Source organism: Ceratotherium simum, chromosome 33 (genome assembly GCF_057802395.1).
Source record: "Ceratotherium simum simum isolate JZ-2026a chromosome 33, ASM5780239v1, whole genome shotgun sequence".
Lineage (NCBI taxonomy): Eukaryota > Metazoa > Chordata > Mammalia > Perissodactyla > Rhinocerotidae > Ceratotherium > Ceratotherium simum.
The window spans coordinates 5,573,604-5,593,703 of NC_141932.1; the positions used below are offsets into that span (position 1 = coordinate 5,573,604).

At 42.2% G+C, this 20,100-nt stretch overlaps 1 pseudogene; it reads right to left on the reverse strand.

Moving 5' to 3' along the window:
* Positions 1-7,902: 7,902 nt before the first annotated feature.
* Positions 7,903-20,100, reverse strand: LOC147912717 (leukocyte immunoglobulin-like receptor subfamily A member 6; annotated as a pseudogene).

The window sequence follows — 20,100 nt, forward strand, 5'->3', positions numbered from 1 at the left end:
TACTAAAACACGGAGGAAAAAAAGTTAAAAATGGCAGCAAGTACATACTTATCAATAGCTATTTTAAACGTCAATGGACTAAATGCAGCAATTAAAAGGCATAGGATGGCTGATTAGATAAAACAACAAGACCCGTATATATGCTGCATACAAGAGACACACTTCAGACCTAAAGACACTCACAAATTGAAAGTGAAGGGATGGAAAAAGATACTCCACGCAAATGGCAATAAAAAGAAAGCTGGGGTAGCAGTGCTGATATCAGACAAAGTAGACTTTAAAACAAAAACTGTAACAAGAGACAAAGAAGGGCATTACATAATGATAAAGGGAACAATCCAACAAGAGGATATAACACTTGTAAATATCTATGCACCCAATGTAGGTGCACCTAAATATATAAAGCAATTATTAACAGACATAAAAAGAGAAATAGACAGTAACAAAATAATAGTAGGGGACTTGAACACTCCACTTACACCAATGGATAAATCATCCAAACAGAAGATCAATAAGGAAACATTGGCCTTAAATGACACACTAGGGCAGATGGACCTAGTAGATATATACAGAACATTCCATCCAAAAACCGAAGAATACACGTTCTTTTCAAATGCACATGGAACATTCGCCAGGACTGTTCACATATTAAGCCACAAAACAAGTCTCCATAAATTTAAGAAGATTGAAATAATACCAAGCATCTTTTCTGAACACAACGGCATGAAACTCGAAATCAACTATAGGAAGAAAATCAGAAAAGCCACAAGTACGTGGAGATTAAACAAAATGCTACTGAACAACGACTGGGTCAATGAAGAAATCAAAGAAGAAATAAAAAAATACCTGGAGACAAATGAAAATGAAAATACGACATGCCAGAATTTATGTGATATGGCAAAAGCGGTTCTAAGAGGGAAGTTTATAGCAACACAGGCCTATCTCAACAAACAAGAAAAATCTCAAATAAACAATCTAACAATGCACCTAAAGGAACTGGAAAAAAAGAATAAACAAAGGCCAAAATCAGTAGAAGAAGAGAATTAATAAAAATCAGAGCAGAAATAAATGAAATGGAGACTAAAAAAACAATAGAAAAATTAATAAAACCAAGAGCTGGTTCTTTCAAAAGATAAACAAAATTGACAAACCTTTAGCTAGACTAACCAAGAAAAAAAGAGAGAAGGCACAAATAAGTAAAATCAGAAATGAAAGAGGGGAAATTACAGCAGACACCTCAGAAATACAAAAGATTATAAGAGAATACTATGAAAAGCTATATGCCAACCAATTCGACAATCGGGAAGAAATGGATAAATTCTTACAATCATATAATCTTGCAAAAGCAGATCAAGAAGAAGTAGAGAATTTGAATAGACCAATCACCAGTAAGGAGATCGAAACTGAAATCAAAAACCTCCTCAAAAATAAAAGTCCAGGACCAGATGGCTTCCCTGCTGAATTCTACCAAACATTCAAAGACTTAATACCTATCCTTCTCAAACTCTTCCAAAAAATTGAGTAGGGGGGGAAGCTCCCTACCTCATTCTACGAAGCCGATATTACCCTGATACCAAAACCAGACAAAGACAACACAAAAAAAGAAAACTACAGGCCAATATCACTAATGAACATCGGTGCAAAAATCCTCAACAAAATACTAGCAAATCACATACTACAATACATCAAAAAGATTATACACCATGATCAAGTGGGATTTATTCCAGGTATGGAGGGATGGTTCAACATTTGCAAATCAATCAACGTAATACATCACATTAATAAAATGAAGAATAAAAATCACATGATCATTTCAATACATGCAGAGAAAGCATTTGACAAGATACAGCATCCATTTATGATAAAAATTCTGAATAAAATGGTTATAGAAGGAAAGTACCTCAACCTAATAAAGGCCACATATGACAAACCCACAACTAATATCATCCTCAATGGTGAAAAACTGAAATCTATCCCTCTAAGAACTGGAACCAGACAAGGATGCCCACTCTCACCACTCCTATTTAACATGGTACGGGAAGGCTTAGCCAGAGCAATCAGGCAAGAAAAAGAAATAAAAGGGATCCAAATTGGAAAGGAAGAAGTGAAAGTGTCACTATTTGCAGATGACATGATTTTATATGTAGAAAACCCTAAAGAATCCACCAGAAAACTTTCAAAAGTAATAAATGAATATGGTGTAGTTGCAGGATACAAAATCAACATACAAAAATCAGTTGCATTTCTATACACTAACAACGAAGTAACAGAAAGAGAAATTAAGAATACAATCACATTTACAATTGCAACAAAAAGAATAAAATACCTAGGAATAAACTTAACCACAGAGGTGAAAGATCTGTACACCGAAAACTATAAAACATTTCTGAAAGAAATTGAAGAAAACACAAAGAAATGAAAAGATATTCCATGCTCTTGGATTGGAAGAATTAACATAGTTAAGATGTCCATACTTCCTAAAGCAATCTATAGATTCAATGCAATCCCTATCAAAGTTCCAACAACATTTTTCACAGAAATAGAACAAAGAATCCTAAAATTTATATGGAACAACAAAAGACCCCGAATAGCTAAAGGAATCCTGAGAAAAGAGAACAAAGCTGGAGGTATCACACTCTCTGATTTCAAAATATACTACAAAGCTGTAGTAACCAAAACAGCATGGTACTGGCACAAAAACAGACATATAGGTCAATGGAATAGAATCAAAAGCCCAGAAATAAACCCACACATCTATGGAGAGCTAATGTTTGACAAAGGAGCCAAGAACATACAATGGGGAAAGGAAAGTCTCTTCAACAAATGGTGTTGGGAAAACTGGACAGCCACATGCAAAAAAATGAAAGTAGACCCTTACCTTACACCATACACAAAAATTAACTCCAAATGGATTAAAGACTTGAATGTAAGACCTGAAACTGTGAAACTTCTAGAAGAAAACATAGGCAGTACGCTCTTCGACATCGGTCTTAGCAACATCTTTTCAAACACAATGTCCGACCGGGCAAGAGAAACAATAAAAAAAATAAACAAATGGGACTACATCAAATTAAAAAGCTTCTGCACAGCAAAGGAAACCATCAACAAAACGAAAAGACAACCTAACAATTGGGAGAAGATATTTGCAAACCATACATCTGATAAGGGCCTAATCTCCAAAATATATAAAGAACTGATGCATCTCAACAACAAAAAAACTACCAACCCAATTAAAAAATGGGCAAAAGACCTGAACAGACATTTCTCCAAAGAAGATATACAGATGGCCAACAGGCACATGAAAAGATGTTCAAAATCACTAACTATCAGGGAAATGCAAATCAAAACTGCAATGAGATATCACTTCATGCCCGTCAGAATGGCTATAATTAACAAGACAGGAAACAACATGTGTTGGAGAGGATTTGGAGAGAAGGGAACTCTCATACACTGCTGGTGGGAGTGCAAACTGGTGCAGCCACTGTGGAAAACAGTATGGAGATTCCTCAAAAAATCAACGATAGAACTACCATATGATCCAGCTGTTCCACTGTTGGGTATTTATCCAAAGAACTTGAAAACACCAATTTGCAAAGGTACATGCACCCCTGTGTTCATTGCAGCGTTATTCACAATAGCCAAGACTTGGAAGCAACCTAAGTGCCCATCAAGGACGAATGGATAAAGAAGATATGGTATATATACACAATGGAATACGACTCAGCCATAAGAAACGATGAAATCCAGCCATTTGTGACAATATGGATGGATATTGAGGGTATAATGCAAAGTGAAATAAGTCAGAGGGAGAAGGTCAAATACCGTATGATTTCCTTCATTAAGTAATAGATAATAACAACAATAAACAAGCACATAGGGACAGAGATTGGCTTGGTGGTTACCAGAGGGGAAGGGGGGAGGGAGGAGGGTGAAAGGGATAATTTGGCACATGTGTGTGGTGATGGGTTGTAATTAGTATTTTGGTGGTGAACATGATGTAATCTATGCAGAAATAGAAGTATAATGATGTACACCTGAAATTTTTACAATGTTATAAACCAATGTTACTGCAATAAACAAAAAATTAAAAAAAAAAAAAGAAATACAATGCATAACCTCCCAACTTGGTGATGTCATTATATAATACAAATAAATCTTTTTCAAACCAAAAGCAGCCTGGAAATTCAAAATCAAAGTTAACAGAATGCAGGATATCGTAATCCATAATGAACCCACACTTAAATAAAATGGAGGTCATAATTTTAAATTTCTCATTTCTCACCAAACATTAAAAAATCAATTGGCCAACTCCAGAACTGGATCAAAGCAGGTCCCCTATAAATAGACAGATATATATATACATATATTTATGTATATATATATAAAACAATAAAATCTCATCTAAAACAAGATCATTAAAAAGTTTTTTAAATCAATAAAGTATGTACTATTCTTACTGAATAAAATTAGCTGATAGCTGTAAATATACAAAAAAATTAAATGAAAGACAAAAATATTTTTATGGCAACAATTCATTTTATCTTTTTAAATAATATATTCACTCAAAAACAACATTCTAATCACTCTTCATGCAATACATAAAGCATGAGTAAATACATAATTGGAGATTGAAACAAACATTTATAAGATAGATTAAGTGGTTGAACAGAAATTTTTTATAGAGTAAATGACACGCTGAAATGCTTGGTCTAATGTGTATAAATAGTGTAAAGTTATTGTTTTATATAAATATGCATGAAATGATTTGTGATATATATGTGAAAAAATAAGTAAATAAATAAATGAAATATGGTGTTATGAATACAGCAAGAAGGAGGGCCTGCACATAGTTAAGACCCATAATTTAGCTAAAATATTAAGCAGTTATTAGACAAAAGAGCAAATATCTCTAATTCTTTTCATATTTCTAGAGTATATAATATATTCCCTGAATATGCTGCAATTTAATTAGTAATCAACCAAAGGAAGATATAACAACATCCAACACTGCATGAAGTTAGTAAAATACTAAGACATGAAACGTTTGTTTAAATTTATGAAATACTAAGAAAAAGGGATGATAAAATTGCATCATATAAAACCTTGGAGAACATCAGAATAAAAAAAGCAGACATACAGAGAGCTGTCAGCAGGATGGCAGAATGAGTTCCTACCATCATGCCCCCACAGAACAATGACTTTTTCTATTTTATTGAGGTCATATTGGTTTATAACATTGTGTAATTTCAAGTGTACATTATTATATATCAATTTCTGTATAGACTGCATTGTGCTCACCACCAATAGTCTAGGTTTTATCCGTCACCATACATATGTTCCCCTTTTCCCCTTTCACCCATGCCCCAACTCTCTTCCCCTCTGGTAACCACTAATCTGTTCTCTCTATCCCTGTGTTTGATTACCTTCCCCATATGAGTGAAATCATATGGTGTTTGTCTTTCTCTGTTTGGCTTGTTTTGCTTAACATAATACCCTCAAGGTCCATCTGTGTTGCTGCAAAAGGGACAATTTGTATTTTTTATGGCTGAATAGTATTCCGTTGTAGATATATACCACTTCTTCTTTATCCATTCATCAATTGATGGGCACTTGGGTTGCCTCCACGTCTTGGTTATTGTGAATAATGCTGCAATGAACATAGGGGTGCATAAATCTTTTTGTATTGTTGATTTCATGTTCTTTGAATAATACTCAGCAGTGGGATAGCTGGATCCTATGGTGTATCTATGTTTAATTTTTTGAGAAATCTCCATACTGTTTTCCATAGTGGCTGCACCAGTTTGCATTCCCAGCAGCAATGTATGAGAGTTCCCTTTTCTCCACATCCTCTCCAACATTGCTATTTTTTGTCTTGTTATTTATTGCCATCCTGACAGGTGTAAGGTGATATCTCATTGCAGTTTTGATTTGCATTTCCCTAGTAATTAGTGATGTTGAACCTCTTTTCATGTGCCTCTTGGTCATCTGTATATATTCTTTGAAAAAATGTTTGTTCATACCCCCTGCCCATTTTTTGATCAGATTGTTTGTTTTTTGTTGTTGTTGAGCTGTGTGAGTTCTTGATATATTTTGGAAATTAACCCCTTGTTGGATATATGATTTGCAAATATTTTCTCCCAGTTGGTGGGTTGTCTTTTCTTTTTGTTGATGGTTTCCTTTGCCTTGCAGAAGCTCTTTAGTCTGATGCAGTCACATTTGTTTATTTCTTCTTTTGTTTCCCTTGCCTGAGTAGACATGGTGTTTGAAAAGATGCTGCTAAGACTGATGTCAAGGAGTGTACTGTCTATATTTTCTTCTGGGAGTTTTATGGTTTCAGGTCTTACATTCAAATTTTAGTCCACTTTGAGTTAATTTTTCTGTATGGTGTAAGATAATGGTCTACTTTCATTCTTTTGCACATGGCTGTCCAAGTTCTCCGACTCCATTTATTGAAGAGACTTTCCTTTCTCCATTGTATGATCTTGTCTGCTTTGTTAAAGATTAGCTGTGCATAGATGTGTGGTTTTATTCCTGGGTTTTTGATGCTATTCCATTGAACTGTGTGTCTGTTTTTGTGCTGTTTTTATTACTAAAGCTTTGTAGAGTATTTTGAAATCAGGGATTGTGATGCCTCTAACTTTGTTCTTTTTTCACAGGATTGCTTTGACTATTCAGGGTCTTTTGTTTTTCCATATAAATTTTAGGATTCTTTGTTCTATTTCTGTGAAGAATGTCAGTGATTTTGACAACCAAAATCAAAGATAGGTGAACCCCATCTCTGAAATAACCCCTAGTCCGTAAGGATGACCTCCATCTCAATTCAGATTCATGGGGCATTGGGGTTCAGAAATGCACAGGAACTCATTTTTAATTCCTCATCACATACCCTGTGATATTGCACAATGTGTTTGTTCAGAGACCCAATTTTTCACCTGTTTCTAGGCTCATTGTTTGAGTAGAGTCAGATGAGTTTGAAAGGTAGATGGTGATCATGTTTTGAGGAAACCTCAAAGCCAATATGTGAAGTATTTGCTATAACATATCAAGAGCAACTTTGGTTGTTATTTAGTGTATCGTGAAGGCTATGGCGTTCTCCATTCTACTTCAGTCTTACCTCACTAAATATTATGCAATATAAACATAAGCTATAAGTAGAAATGTGTTATTTACCAAAAACAACAAATAAACTTATGAGTCAACAAATGAAAGTCAAGAAGAATATTGTCAGTGTTCCAGAAGATCCTGTGGCTTCCATCTTCAAAAAAATGATCCAACTTCTCTTTATAATATACCAACATTTTTGATAATTATTTGTTCAGAGAGCTGAAATTTACAAGTACACCACCTGACTTTCACTTCAAACATCAGTGTGCTCATTCAAACTGATGGTATTTCTGGAGAAATTATACCAGGTATCATCTGATGAGGAAAATAGGGCTTAATGGTTCCAGAGAGGGTTTGGGGGAATTATTTTGGATTTACCTATTCTAATCTGAAATGAATTTTCACCCATTTATTCAGTTATTTAAAACAGGTTCTGTGTTCTGATCTGAAGAGATGCAAACATCAGGGAATGTGGTAAATAAAAATAGAGAAAAATTTACTACATGAAAGTGGACCAGAACACGAAGGTGAGTATAGGTGTGGACCCAAAACTGCCATGTGGAGGTAGCATCATGTCACAGGGGTGAGAAAAGAAGGGCAATCCATAGTGGTATGGAGGGAAATTACCACAGTCTCGTTACCAAAAAAGCCTCTACAAGAACAACCCAGACATTCTCCTGCATTTGAACCATTTTGACATTCTCAATATTCTCAGCAGACAGTTCCCCCAATTTACGCTCCATATTTTATTGCAGAAACCCTTGGTATCATCAGATTTATACTTAAGATTCTACCTCACTAAATGGTGGGTTTGTTATCTCTTGTGTTTATCTCCTGGCTGCAACTTTGAGCTGTTCTCTGACTGCGCTGAGCTTGAAACGGCAGCGCCCTGAGAGCCACCATGATGAAGGCAGACATGCCCATCTGGATGAGATTCTCCACTGTGTAATCTTGGTTGTTTGAGGCTAGAGATTGAGGGCAAAGAGATCACAGTCATCAGAGCAGACTGAAATCACCCCAAGATCCCTGCAAGTCCTTCCTTCTGTTGACAGGATTTGACCTTCTGTATCCAGACCCATACTGAGAATCTCTCCTTACTCATCCCTCTTGGGGTCTGACTTATTTTGTGATGGTCTGAAGGTATCAGCTATTCCCGAGAGCCAAAAATAGAGAATGTGGGTAAGGAGACTTAGAAATGCTTAGGTAATCTCTTTTCTGATCTTCAGTGATTCTCAAAAACCAGCTAATGCCAATCTCAATTCCTTGTGGTGAGCATCTCCAGTGTCTCGTCCTGTGTCTAATTGGGAAAGAAAGATGAACATTTGGGGCTTTGTTTTGTTCAGAGATTCAGAAATACAGAGGAGTGAAGGACTGGGTTTACCTTTTGTTTCCTCCACATCAGCCAGCTCTTTTTGTCTCTGGCTCAGGATTATACATTTCACATCATTTTCCTTTCTTCTCTCTATCAATCTATGCTTTTAGAAAATAAATGATGCAATATTTATGACACATCAGGCAACTTTTCTTGAAGCAAAATTAATAACCACAGTTAACATAACTTCTACTTATCTCAGTTTGGAGTCTAGTTAGGGAGATTGATAAGAAGCAAGTAGAAGAGATAAATGATAGAAAATATTTAGATGAATACATGGACAAAAATACAGATATCTATAGATATAAGATAGGCTATGATAATTTGATAAAAGCAATACCAAGGAATACCAGGTGACCCTGGGAGGCAGGAAGGGAATACTAAGCATGAGTTCTTATGGGACATGTTTTGAAGGATGACCTGATCTGGATGACAACCTGGCGCTCACAGATACTGGGCAGAAATCCTGCCTCTCTTCTTTCGCCTCACATAATGACAGTGGTTCCTGGTGGAGACTTGACATGTTCATAGTGGATGGATTTCAGAGCAGACTGAAACCACTCTAAGATCCCTGCAAGTCCTTCCTTCTGTTGACAGGATTTGACCTTCTGCATCCAGCTCCATACTGAGAATCTCTCCTTACTCATCCCTCTTGGGGTCTGACTTATTTTGTGATGGTCTGAAGGTATCAGCTATTCCTGAGAGCCAAAAATAGAGAATGTGGGTAAGTCCCCAGAGAAGGATTTATGGACATTCTTCCACAGAAATTCCCTGGTAGAGATCTTCAGAACTAATTCAGCCTTTTGAAATCCTGGATAGGATTCTACTTTTGAATGATAAGAGAATAAGTTTCAGGTATGGAAAGGATTTTGTCAACATCTCAACCAAGAGTGGTTGAGCCAATTCAGCTTCAGCTTATGACTTTCAGTGAATCCCTCAACCTGCTCGTCCTGAAATTGAGAGACTATCTTTACTCTTCCAAAGGTGCCATGATGACTCTTTTTCAATCCCTAGAAATCAGCACCACGGAGAGAGACAGAGTCAGCTCTTTACTTCCCAACTCAGCTGAGGGTTTTCCCCTTCATGCAATTCCTCTCATACTGACCACACACGTTCCTTTCTGATGCCACCACAGGACCTGGATGGGTTGTGTGGGAGGTTGCACTCTACACTTCTGAGAAAGAAGGAGGGAGCTTGTTAAAGGGGGGGGATCATCATCCCACATTCCCCAGCTGGGGACTGTGAGTGTTGACAGCACCTGAGGCTGCACTGCATTCCTTCTGCCTGTGAGGAGGAGATGACAATGGAGAGGGGAGAAGGCTCCTCCCTCTTACCTATAACTGCAAGGGGCAGGAGGTCACTCTACTTTCATGAGCCCTTCCTATTGATGTGATATGCACACTGATATAGTCCTGCAGTGTGGGAGTTCATAGATTCAATGAAGAAACCAGTCCTTTTGCTGGAGTTGTGTTGGACCTCTGTTTCCCAGTGTTTAGAAACCTTCTCTTTATACAGATGGTAGACATCAGCCTACAGAGCCCTCCAACTCCAGATCATCACAGGACACCCTGGGGTGACCATGGGCCTTGTGTCAGCCCAGATAGAGGGTTTAGGGGGGACCCTTGGCAAGGAATCAGACCTGAAGTGTCAGAGGGGACCTTCTTAACCTCAGTTCCCCAGCTGTCACTCCATGGGCCCTCCAAGACTGGTCACCATCAGCCCGGGCCCTCTGAGCTACTCCAAGATGACCAAGGGTTTCATTGGTCTAAAGCAGGGGTGTAGGGGAGGAGTTACCCATCTATTCCCATTCCCATGGGCCCCAACACATCCCTGGAAGTGAGTTTCCTGTGAGAGCGCATCCTCTCACGCACACATACAAGCTGCAAGCCTGGTCTGGGCCCCTTACTTCTGGGGTCAGATCTCAGGGTGAGCACATCTCTTCTCCCCCCAGAATTTTCTGCCCACAAGTGATCCTTCTGAGTCCTGGGGTCTCAGGAACCAGGACCTGGGAGGGGAGTGGAGGGGACCCATCCCTTGATTTTCCAAAAAACTCGCTGAGGCAGAGAAGGGCAATGAGGGTTGGAGTCCTCGTACTGCCTCCCATGGTCCCCAGTGGTGCATACAGCTTATATAGACCACAGAGCCTGGCAGGCAGACAGAGACACAGGGTGTGACAAGGTCCAGGCCATGTATGACACGTCACAGTTTCTTTATCAGGAGGCTTTGTGGGAAGAGGAACAGCCCCTCTGAGGGCCTTCTCTGGTCTCCCTTGAGGATGGTGACAAAGAGACAGCAGGTCTGTGGGCATTCCGGATGATCTGAATCTCACCAGACCCCACACGCTCTGCCTCCACTTCATGCCAAACTCAATCCCAGAGAGTCACTCTTGTCCCAGAAAGTGAGGGTAGAGGATGCAGGGCAGGGCCTAGAAGCCAGCCCATTTCAGTTCAAATTCTGACTCTGCCTTTTACAGAACATCTGCGACCTGAGGTAAATCACCTCCCTTTCCTGAGACTCCATAAATGCAAATTTTCTTCCTTTCATCCACCATCCAGGCACCAACCAGTGTTTATTGAGCAGTTGTCATGCCCAGGAATGAGATTCAGTGGTGAAGCTGACCAATTCCTTTCCTGGACTCATGGAGCTCTGAGTAGTGACAACAGGCAACACAGATATTTAGACAATGGATCCTTTGGCTTAGTTTTGGTAGGTTGTAGAGAAAAAGAAAAACTTAGAACGGAGAGACTCAATAACAGGTGGGTGTCTAGCAACCTTAGTGATGGGAGAGTGGGGACCTTCTGGAGAAGGAGAGACCAAGACAAGGTAGGGTTATCACAAGTGTGGTGAGGGGTCAGCGTCCTCGACCAGGAAGAAGGTGAACTAGTCTGAGAACTGTGAGGAATCAGGTAACGCTGCTTTCTGGTCACAAGGGTCTTTTGTACCTTGCAAGTTTCTTGGATTTTATCTTTCAAGTAACAGGAAAATTATCAGTAAAGGAACATATGAAGAGATTGCTATTTTGCGAAGAGCACCATTCTGTAGGGACTGTTCTGCAGGAGGACTGTACTGACCGTAAACAGTGGTAAAAATATATCATTAATCTAGTGATGAGTCAATCAGTATTCTAAGTGTTTTATAAGGATTTCTTGTGTAATTCTCACACAAATCCTGCAACAGAAATACATTCACAGTTGAGTGGGATGAGGCAGGAAGAAGTTTTCATCGTTATCATGATCTACAAGGTTTGAAAAGGAATATGCTACATTCAAACTGGATCAGGGAGCTGCCCATGAGAAGCCACAAATGTGGTAATTACTCAGGTTGTGTGTGTGTCTGGGGAGGGGAGCTGGTCAGCTGGGATGAGTTTGGTTTGTAGCGAGGAGCCTGCTTTGTTGGCACTGGAGTTTAGCTCAGCCTGATCATCAACCTCATGGAATGTCAAGTGCAGACGGCTGGAATTTACTTGAAGGAAGGAGGAGACCTGTGGAAGGGTTTCGTGCAGTGTAGGGTCAGTGACAGGAAAATTTGGGGCCATGAGAATAAAACACCTCATCAGGGAGTGAGGGCTTGGGGCTGAGGGGCAGGAAGGAGGTTGACAAGAGGGCAACAGCAAGACGTCTTGAGTCTTCAACTGAGCTTGACTGTGGTGATGCACCAAGGTCATGGAAAGAAGGGCTTGGTAGCAGAACTGTTGAATTTGTTCATTTTATGTGATGTAGAAGAGAGTGAAGAATTGAGGACTATTCTACTCTCTGTCTTGGTTGGTTAGAGGAACCAATGGGGCTATCACAGGATGGGTGACCCCAAGAGGAGAAGGAGGCTTGGGGACATGTTTATAATACTGTCAACTGACTCACAGTGGGAACCACCACCTCCCTCCTGGTCTGAGTCTGTGGTTTTGTTTCTCCCAAACACTTCCTCTCTCTGACTTTCTTGTTTCTATAAGCGGCAGCACCTTCTCTTCATCACTCTCCATCAAAGCCTCTGAGTCATTTCTGCCCCCTCACCAGCTATTGTCCTCCAGACAATAGCTCTTCATCTGATATTGTGGATTCTGCCTCCACGCTTTGGGAAATGCACTAGCTGGAGACAATTCGCAGGTTTTATTGTTCTTTTTCCATAATCAGTTGATGGACATTAGGGCTATTGTCATTTTTTGTCTATTGTAAACAGTTCTTCTATGAACACACTTGCATAAGTGTTTGTTTGAATATCTGTTTGCAGTTGTTTTTCTTTTATTTTCTTTATTGTGGTAAGAGCACTTAACATGAGATCTACCTTCTCTACAAATTTTCATGCACAGTACGGTATTCTTAATTATAGGCACGTAGTTGTGTGGCAGATCTCTATAATTTATTAGTCTTGCATAACTGAAACTTACACCTGGAAGGAGATTTTCTACATCATATGGTAATTTTGGGTTACTCTGTGACTGCCAAACTGCTTTCCACAGTTATTGAACCATTTCACATACCCACCAGCTGTGTATGTGGGTTCAGATTTCTCCACTTCCTCATCAACACTTGTTATTTTTTTTCAAACTATGGCCAATACAGTGGATGTGAAGTAGTATCTCATTGTGGTTTTTTTTGCATTTCCCTAACGACTAACGGGGTACCATCTTTCATAAGTTTGTTGTCCACTTGTATGTCTTTATTGTAGAAAGGTCTATTCAAGCCATTGGACTATTTTTCTATTAGATTAATTTTTATTGTTGAGTTAAATGAATTCTTTATATATTGTGGATACTAAGCCCTTATTAGATATATGATTTGCAAATACATTTTCCTATTTTTTAAGTTTTGTTTTACATATTTGATCATGTTTTTTAATGCACGTATGTTTGAAACTTTGATGTAGTTCTAGTTATGTATTTTTTTCATTTTCATCTTGTCCTTTTAGTGTCATTTCTAAAAACTATTGCTAAGTCTCAATTTATGAAGATTTACTCTACATTTTTTCACATTGACACCTTGAAATTCACCATGAAGGGAGTATACACACCAGAGAAAACTGGAAAATGCCTTGAATCAGTGTTTTAAATATGGGTTTTTCACGGGAAGTATGATCTGTGCTATCACTTCAAACAGCAATGTCTTGATTACAACTGATGATATTTCTGAAGAAAGTGTATCTGATGAAAAGTGAAGGAAGATAAGACATTTAATTTTATGTTTGAAATATTTCATGCTAAAATGCTGGGTAGGAAAGTGGATTGCAAGAATATGTGAACTTCCCAGCTTGTTTGAAATTAAAATCACGTAATGGTTAATTGCACTCAATAGACACTAAATAAATGGATTAGAACAAAGATAACCTTTACCCTCTCCATATCTTATATCCACTACCAAAGAAGTCCACCATTCTGGTCTTCAAAGCCTTAGAGAATAGAGAAAATCAATGGTATTGTAAAATTGGGTAAGCACAAAAAATATGTAATCCTGGAAATCTATTTTAACATAAAAATATGAAAAAAGCCCCAAATTGTAGATCAATTATAATTATACATCTCCATGTAAAAATTCTGAATATGCTTATACAAGTCAGAAAGTATGAATGAATAATAAACATCATACAGTGGGGTTGATGTCCAAGTGTTTGATACTAAGAAGTCTTTTAAATGTATCTCACCATGGTTAAAATTAAAGAGAAAAAATTCAGGAGAGGTACAAAAATCCAGAAAATTTCCTAATTTCTATTGAGAAAATAATATATTTTTTCCTAACAAAACTCGAATGTAACAGAAAAATGGGCTGACATGAGTAGGCCAATAGAATTAGACATAAAAAATGTATAGATTTTGATGTGTTGGTCTTAAAATAATTTGGGCTAAAAATGAAGATTTTTTTAAAGTGACACTCAGATACATCTTAATATTTTAATTTGTCATCATTATCATATGGTATTGATGATATAATATGGTATTGATTTGTTGATGCAAATAAAATCGATACACAATGTGGAAATAAAGAAGTGAAATTTTAATTTCCTTGAGGTTGATATAAAGATTATCAGTAAATCAGAGGTCAATTGAAAAACAATTGAAAGGTGGATAATCTGTAGTATGTTAATAGGATATAAACTTAATATAACCAAACCAGTGTCATTGCTATCTATCTTAACCAATATTTAGAAATTATAAAGAAATCAAAGATTTTCCTTATAATTTAATAAAGTAGTTGAACAATTCTTAAGTTGTGAGTGTAGACATTTTATGAATAAAACTTCAATATGCTTCTGGTCATTAATAAACCTCCTTTTTAAGCATGTTTTATAACAAAACTTCCTATTAATAAGAAATTATTCTCCATAATTATTGTATAAATTTAATCTAATCCCAATGGAAATAGAAGTAGAGTTCCAATTTTTCAGCCGTGAATCTTTATAATTTAAATTTGTAAATTTACATATGCAAGTACTGCTATGAAATTTCTCAGAGAAAGAGAGAGCAATCATAGAGAAGTGTGCACAGGAAATGCAGAGTAGACGTGAACTTCACACAGATGTGTTGTGCAGTAATCCACTAAATGATTTCAGTGAGCCGTGCATGTTCCCTCCTTAGTCTCAGGTGTGCACTGAGTGGCTGGAGGCCCCCAGGTGAGCATGGGAGGGCCGTGCAGAGCAGTACCAATGGGCTGGGTGCTTCACTTTATAAGAAAGTGTCTGGTGTGGGGTTCACCGGCGCCCACAGCAGATCCCACCTTGGCCCAAGCAGCCTCCTGTCCTTGTCTGAGAGGGCTCAGAGACATCCTACAGGTGTAGGTGAGGGGCTCCATCTAAGCGTCTCTTAGAAATGAGAAATAGGAGTTGCCAAATGAATGTCTGTCTGTCCTGTCTCCAGCTCTCCCAGCCTGTCCTCCTCCATCAATCCAGCATCTACCCTTGATTCCAAGTCAGGCCTGGACACCAAATGCTCAAACCTGCCCCTCTCCTTTTTTTTTTTTTTCGTCTGGAAGATGGGCCCTGAGCTAACATCTGCCAATCCTCCTCTTTTTGCTGAGGAAGACTGCCCCTGGGCTAACATCCATGCCCATCTTCCTCTACTTTATATGGGACACAGCCACAGCATGGCTTGACAAGCGGTGCATCGGTGCGCATCCAGGATCCGAACCGCGAACCCCAGGCCGCCACAGCAGAGCGCGCGCACCCAACTGCTTGCGCCACCTGGCTGGCCCCAACCACCCCTCTCCTTCTACTCCAGGTGTCCTCCAAAACTGGTCAGGGTCCTGGGAGTAAGGTGATCTGACAAGGGGGAGTGGCTTTCAATAGAAATTCCCACAATTTTTCTGTGGGACAGGGAGGGTTGAGACACTAAATCAATGCGGATTCCAAATCTTTGCGATCTCCACAGTATTGTGGCTTCCTTTTGCTAAGCTGAGACTCCAGGCCTGATGGATAAAAATCACATGCACCTGCCCCCTGTCTCCCTCAGCTTTTTAATCCTGACAAGGTCAGAGTTACTGGGAGCAGCAGGACAGGCCCAGAGAGGGCTGGACCAGGAGCAGGTCTATGATGAGCCACTTCCCTGATGCCCCAGAAGGTCAGAAATGAAAGGGCCTCTGGAGGTCACGGCCATGCAGCTCTCCCTTATTCAGCTGGAGAAAGGCTTTCTCAGAAGTTCACCCTCCAAGGAAAGCTGAGCCCACACAGCCTCAGCCCCACCTCCCGGCTGCCTCTGGGGGTTCTCCACCTGCTCCTGGTGTTTAGGGAACTTTCTGGTGATTCTGACACCAGAAATTCAGCGGGTGGGCTCCTCTGTCTTGAAACTTCAGTGTAATCTCATTTCCTCCAATAAATGAGAAATGAGAAATCTCAAATCCTCCTCATTTCACTGAGTCACATCCCATCCATCTCCCTTCCTCAGCCCTGTCAGAGACTGCAGGGGTGGGGTGTCCCAGGGGTGGGACACCCCCTCTCATGGGCTGACTCTTGTCTGTAGAACATCCCCTGTGTTCCCACTATTTCCACCATGTCTCAGACTTTCCTGTGGATGGGGCTCAGAGGAGACCTTCTGAGCTCAGAGAAGACATGGTCGGGTGTTCCCCACCTGAGACCAGGAGCTCTGGGATGGGACCTTTTGAAAAATCACCATCTCCAGGAACAGTGAGACCACCACAGTGGATTCCACCCCATATATCATAAACTAAGTTTGGGGGAGGTGAGGGTGTGGGGCTGCTTCTCCCCAATTCAGCCTGGCTGCCCTTCCTCCAGGATGGGCCCCAACATCTCCCTCTGCCATGACTGCCCCACCCATCATCTTCCAGCCTCAGAGCCCCTGTAGCCCTGTGGTCCTGGCACTTCTGCCCAACTTCTCTGTCCCCTGGGTGACAAGCCTGTCCTTGAGTATCTGAGGGGGCATCACATCATCTGAGAGACTCTCAGAACTGCTCTGGGTGGTCTGTGATCCCTATGAGCAAAGGGGCTTCAGTGACTCACTAGTTGTTGAGATGGGCCCTGTGGTTGGGGGGCTGGAGTCCTCATAGGGTCCTGGGTCTTAGGAAAGGAAATGGGGTGAGGGGCTGGGGCTGACCCTGGAGTCCCCACCTCACTCAATCTCTTCTCCTACATCTGCACTGTGGCTGCCACAAGATCATCTTTCTGCATACCTGGCACCATCTAGATCCAGGTGAGGGGGAAGAGGGTGGACAGGGGTGAGAGGGACTCTGAGGGGCAGATCCCCTTCTGGATGACCCTTTCTCAGAGCCCCCTCACTCCCATCCCAGCCCAGATATCTCTTGAGGAAGGGCCCCAAATAGATCATAGGGACAGGAGACATGCCTGGGGCCCCTCACCTGAGACCAGGAGCTCCAGGGAGTCACTGGGGAGTGAAAACAGGTAGGGGTCGGTGCTGTCTGAGCTGTAGCAACTATAGGTCCCCTTGTGGTCTGAGGTCACAGGACTGATGGTGAAGTGGGCCTGAAAGGGTGCAGCTGCATCCTGTAGATAAAGGTGCTGGGGAGGAGCAGGTGTCCCCTCCTTGGACAGATGGAAGGTATCCAACCAGATCCCAGAGCTGCACTGCAGGGTCACCTTCTCTCCTCTAGACACTGAGGGCCCCAGCTGGGCAGACAGGTGGTGTTTCTCATACATTCCTGGGGGAGAGAAAGGTTGTGATTTGTAGACAGCAGTGACCTCCCCACAGGCCCTTGACCCTGTTCTGAGGGACCACCGTCCTCTGTCCAGGGACTCTGTCTGTGACCCCCTCTCAGCTCCTTTCAGTCCCTCTCAGTGAACATCTTTAATCTCCTTGCCTCTCACTCCCCCCTTTCTCCTTCCCTCTCCATCAAGCACTGCCCCATCTCAGCCTCTGCTCCAGGATCCTCTCCTTGGACCACATCATCGCCAGGGGTGACCCTGGGCCCAGGGCCCTGAGCAGACAATCAGGACATGGGGCTCCTCACCCACGATCAGGATGTCTGGGGGGGGTTCGGGGGCAACCACACATAGGAGAGGTTGTGTCCACTGTAGCATCTGTACTGGCCCCCGTGGGTGTGGTTCACATGGCCCAGGGGGAAGTCGGGGCTCTGCTGCCCATGAAGACACTGGAGGGTGTGAGCCCCTCGTTCTTGGTCAGAGCGAATCTGTCAAAACCAGCCTCTGAGCAACACTGGAGTGTCATGTTGTCTCCAGAGAGCACCAGTGAACCCGGCTGGGTTGAGGGAGACGGCTCCTTGTACAGGCCTGGAGAGAAGGGACAGTGGAATTGAAGGGGATGCACACCCCGTATAGCCCAATGGGGCCTGCAGTGAGAGTTCCCCTTGTTCCCTTCCCAAATATCCTGCTCTGTGGTTAGGCCCCAGGAGGCCGTGTCACCAACCCCCGTCACCCACAGGGCTTTACCGGGCACCCATCTTAGGTCAGTCATTTTGGGGTCCCAGGAAAGAGATGTCCCTCACCTGTGACCTTGAGATGCAGAGAGTCACTGGGGTGTGACCACACATACGGGTAGGCTCTGGAGGAACCATAGCATCTGTAGGATCTCCATGGGAGGTGTTCACGGGGCCCACAGGGAAGAGGGCCTGCCCCCTCCTATGACATGTCCTCGATTCCATGTGTCGGGGCCGGTCAGCTCCTCCCTCCTTCAGCAGATGTAAAATGTCCAATGTGAACTCTGAGCTGCAGGAGAGGGACACGTTCCCTCCTGATTCCACCAAAGGTCCTGGGTGGGCTGAGAGGGTGGGTGGACTATACACTACTGAGGGACAAGTAGGGAGCTGTGTTAAAGGGGGGAACATCAGCCCACATACTGCAGGTATGGACTGTGAGGGCTGAGGTCCCCTGAGTCCACACTCTGTTCCCTTCTGCTTGTGAGGAGGAGCCCACAGTGGGAGGGGACCTGGCTCCTCCTCCTTATCTGTCACCACCAGGGGCAGGGAGTCACTGCGCTCTGACCAGCCATTCCTGCTGGTGTTATATGTACAGTGATACAGCCCTGCTGTGTATTGGCTCATAGATCAATGGAGAAACTGGTCTTGTTGCTGGAGTCCTGTAGGGCCTCTGTATCCAGGGTTTAGAGTCTCTGTCTTTATACAGATGGTAGACATCAGCCTGCAGAGAACCCTGACAGCTGATGGTGACAGGGCTCCCTGTGGTGACCATCGGGACTGGGTCAGCCCAGATGGAGGGTTTGGGGGGGGGGCTCCTGGAAAGGAATCAGACCTAAAGTGTCAAGGGAGCCCTTCTCAACCTCAAGTGTCCCAGCTCTCACTCCAAGGCTCCTCCCAGACAGGTCACCATCAGCTCAGACCCTCTGTGTACCACCCAGATGCCCAAGGGGGTTCATTGGTCTAAAGCAGGATTTGTGGCGGAGGATTCTTCCCAAGTTCCATGGGACCTGATGCAGCCCTGGAAAAGAATTCCCTGTGAGAGTGTGTACCCCCCAACAAACACACACAGAAGCTCCAGGTCTGGTCTGGCTCCCTTAGTGCTGGGGTCAGATCTCGGGCTGAGCACATCTCTCCTCCAGCCGGAAGTTCTGCCCCCACTGAGCCTCCTGAGTCCTGGGGTCTCAGGGACCAGGACTTGTGAGGGGAGGGGACCCCATCCTCTGCTTTTCCAAAACCTCATGGATGCAGAGGAGGGCAATGAGTTTTGGGGTCCTGGTACTGCCTCCCATGGTCCCCAGCAGTGCAGACCACTTATAAAGATCACAGAGCCAGGCAGGCAGACAGACAAATGGAGTGGACAAGGTCCAGGCTGCATGTGACAGGTCTTGGATTTCTTATCCGTGGCTTCACAGGAAGAGGAACAGCCTCTCCCAGGGACTTGCTCTGGTCTCCCTGAAGCTTTGGGCTGAAGAGTCAGCAGGGCCTGTGGACCTTCCAGACGGTCTGAGTCTCACCAGACCCTGCACACTCTGTCTCCACTTCATGCCAAACCCAAATCTAGAGAGTGACACTTGTCTCAGAACATGAGGGTAGAGGATGCAAGTTCCAGTTCTGACTCTGCCTTGTATAGAACCTCTGTGACCTGAGGTAAATCACCTCCCTTTCCTGGGAGTCTGTAAACACAAATTTTCTTCCTTCCTTCCACCATCCAGGCATCAACCAGCATTGATTGAGCAGTTACCATGACAAGGCATGAGATTTGTGGGTGAAGCTGACCAATTCCTTCCCTGGAGCCAT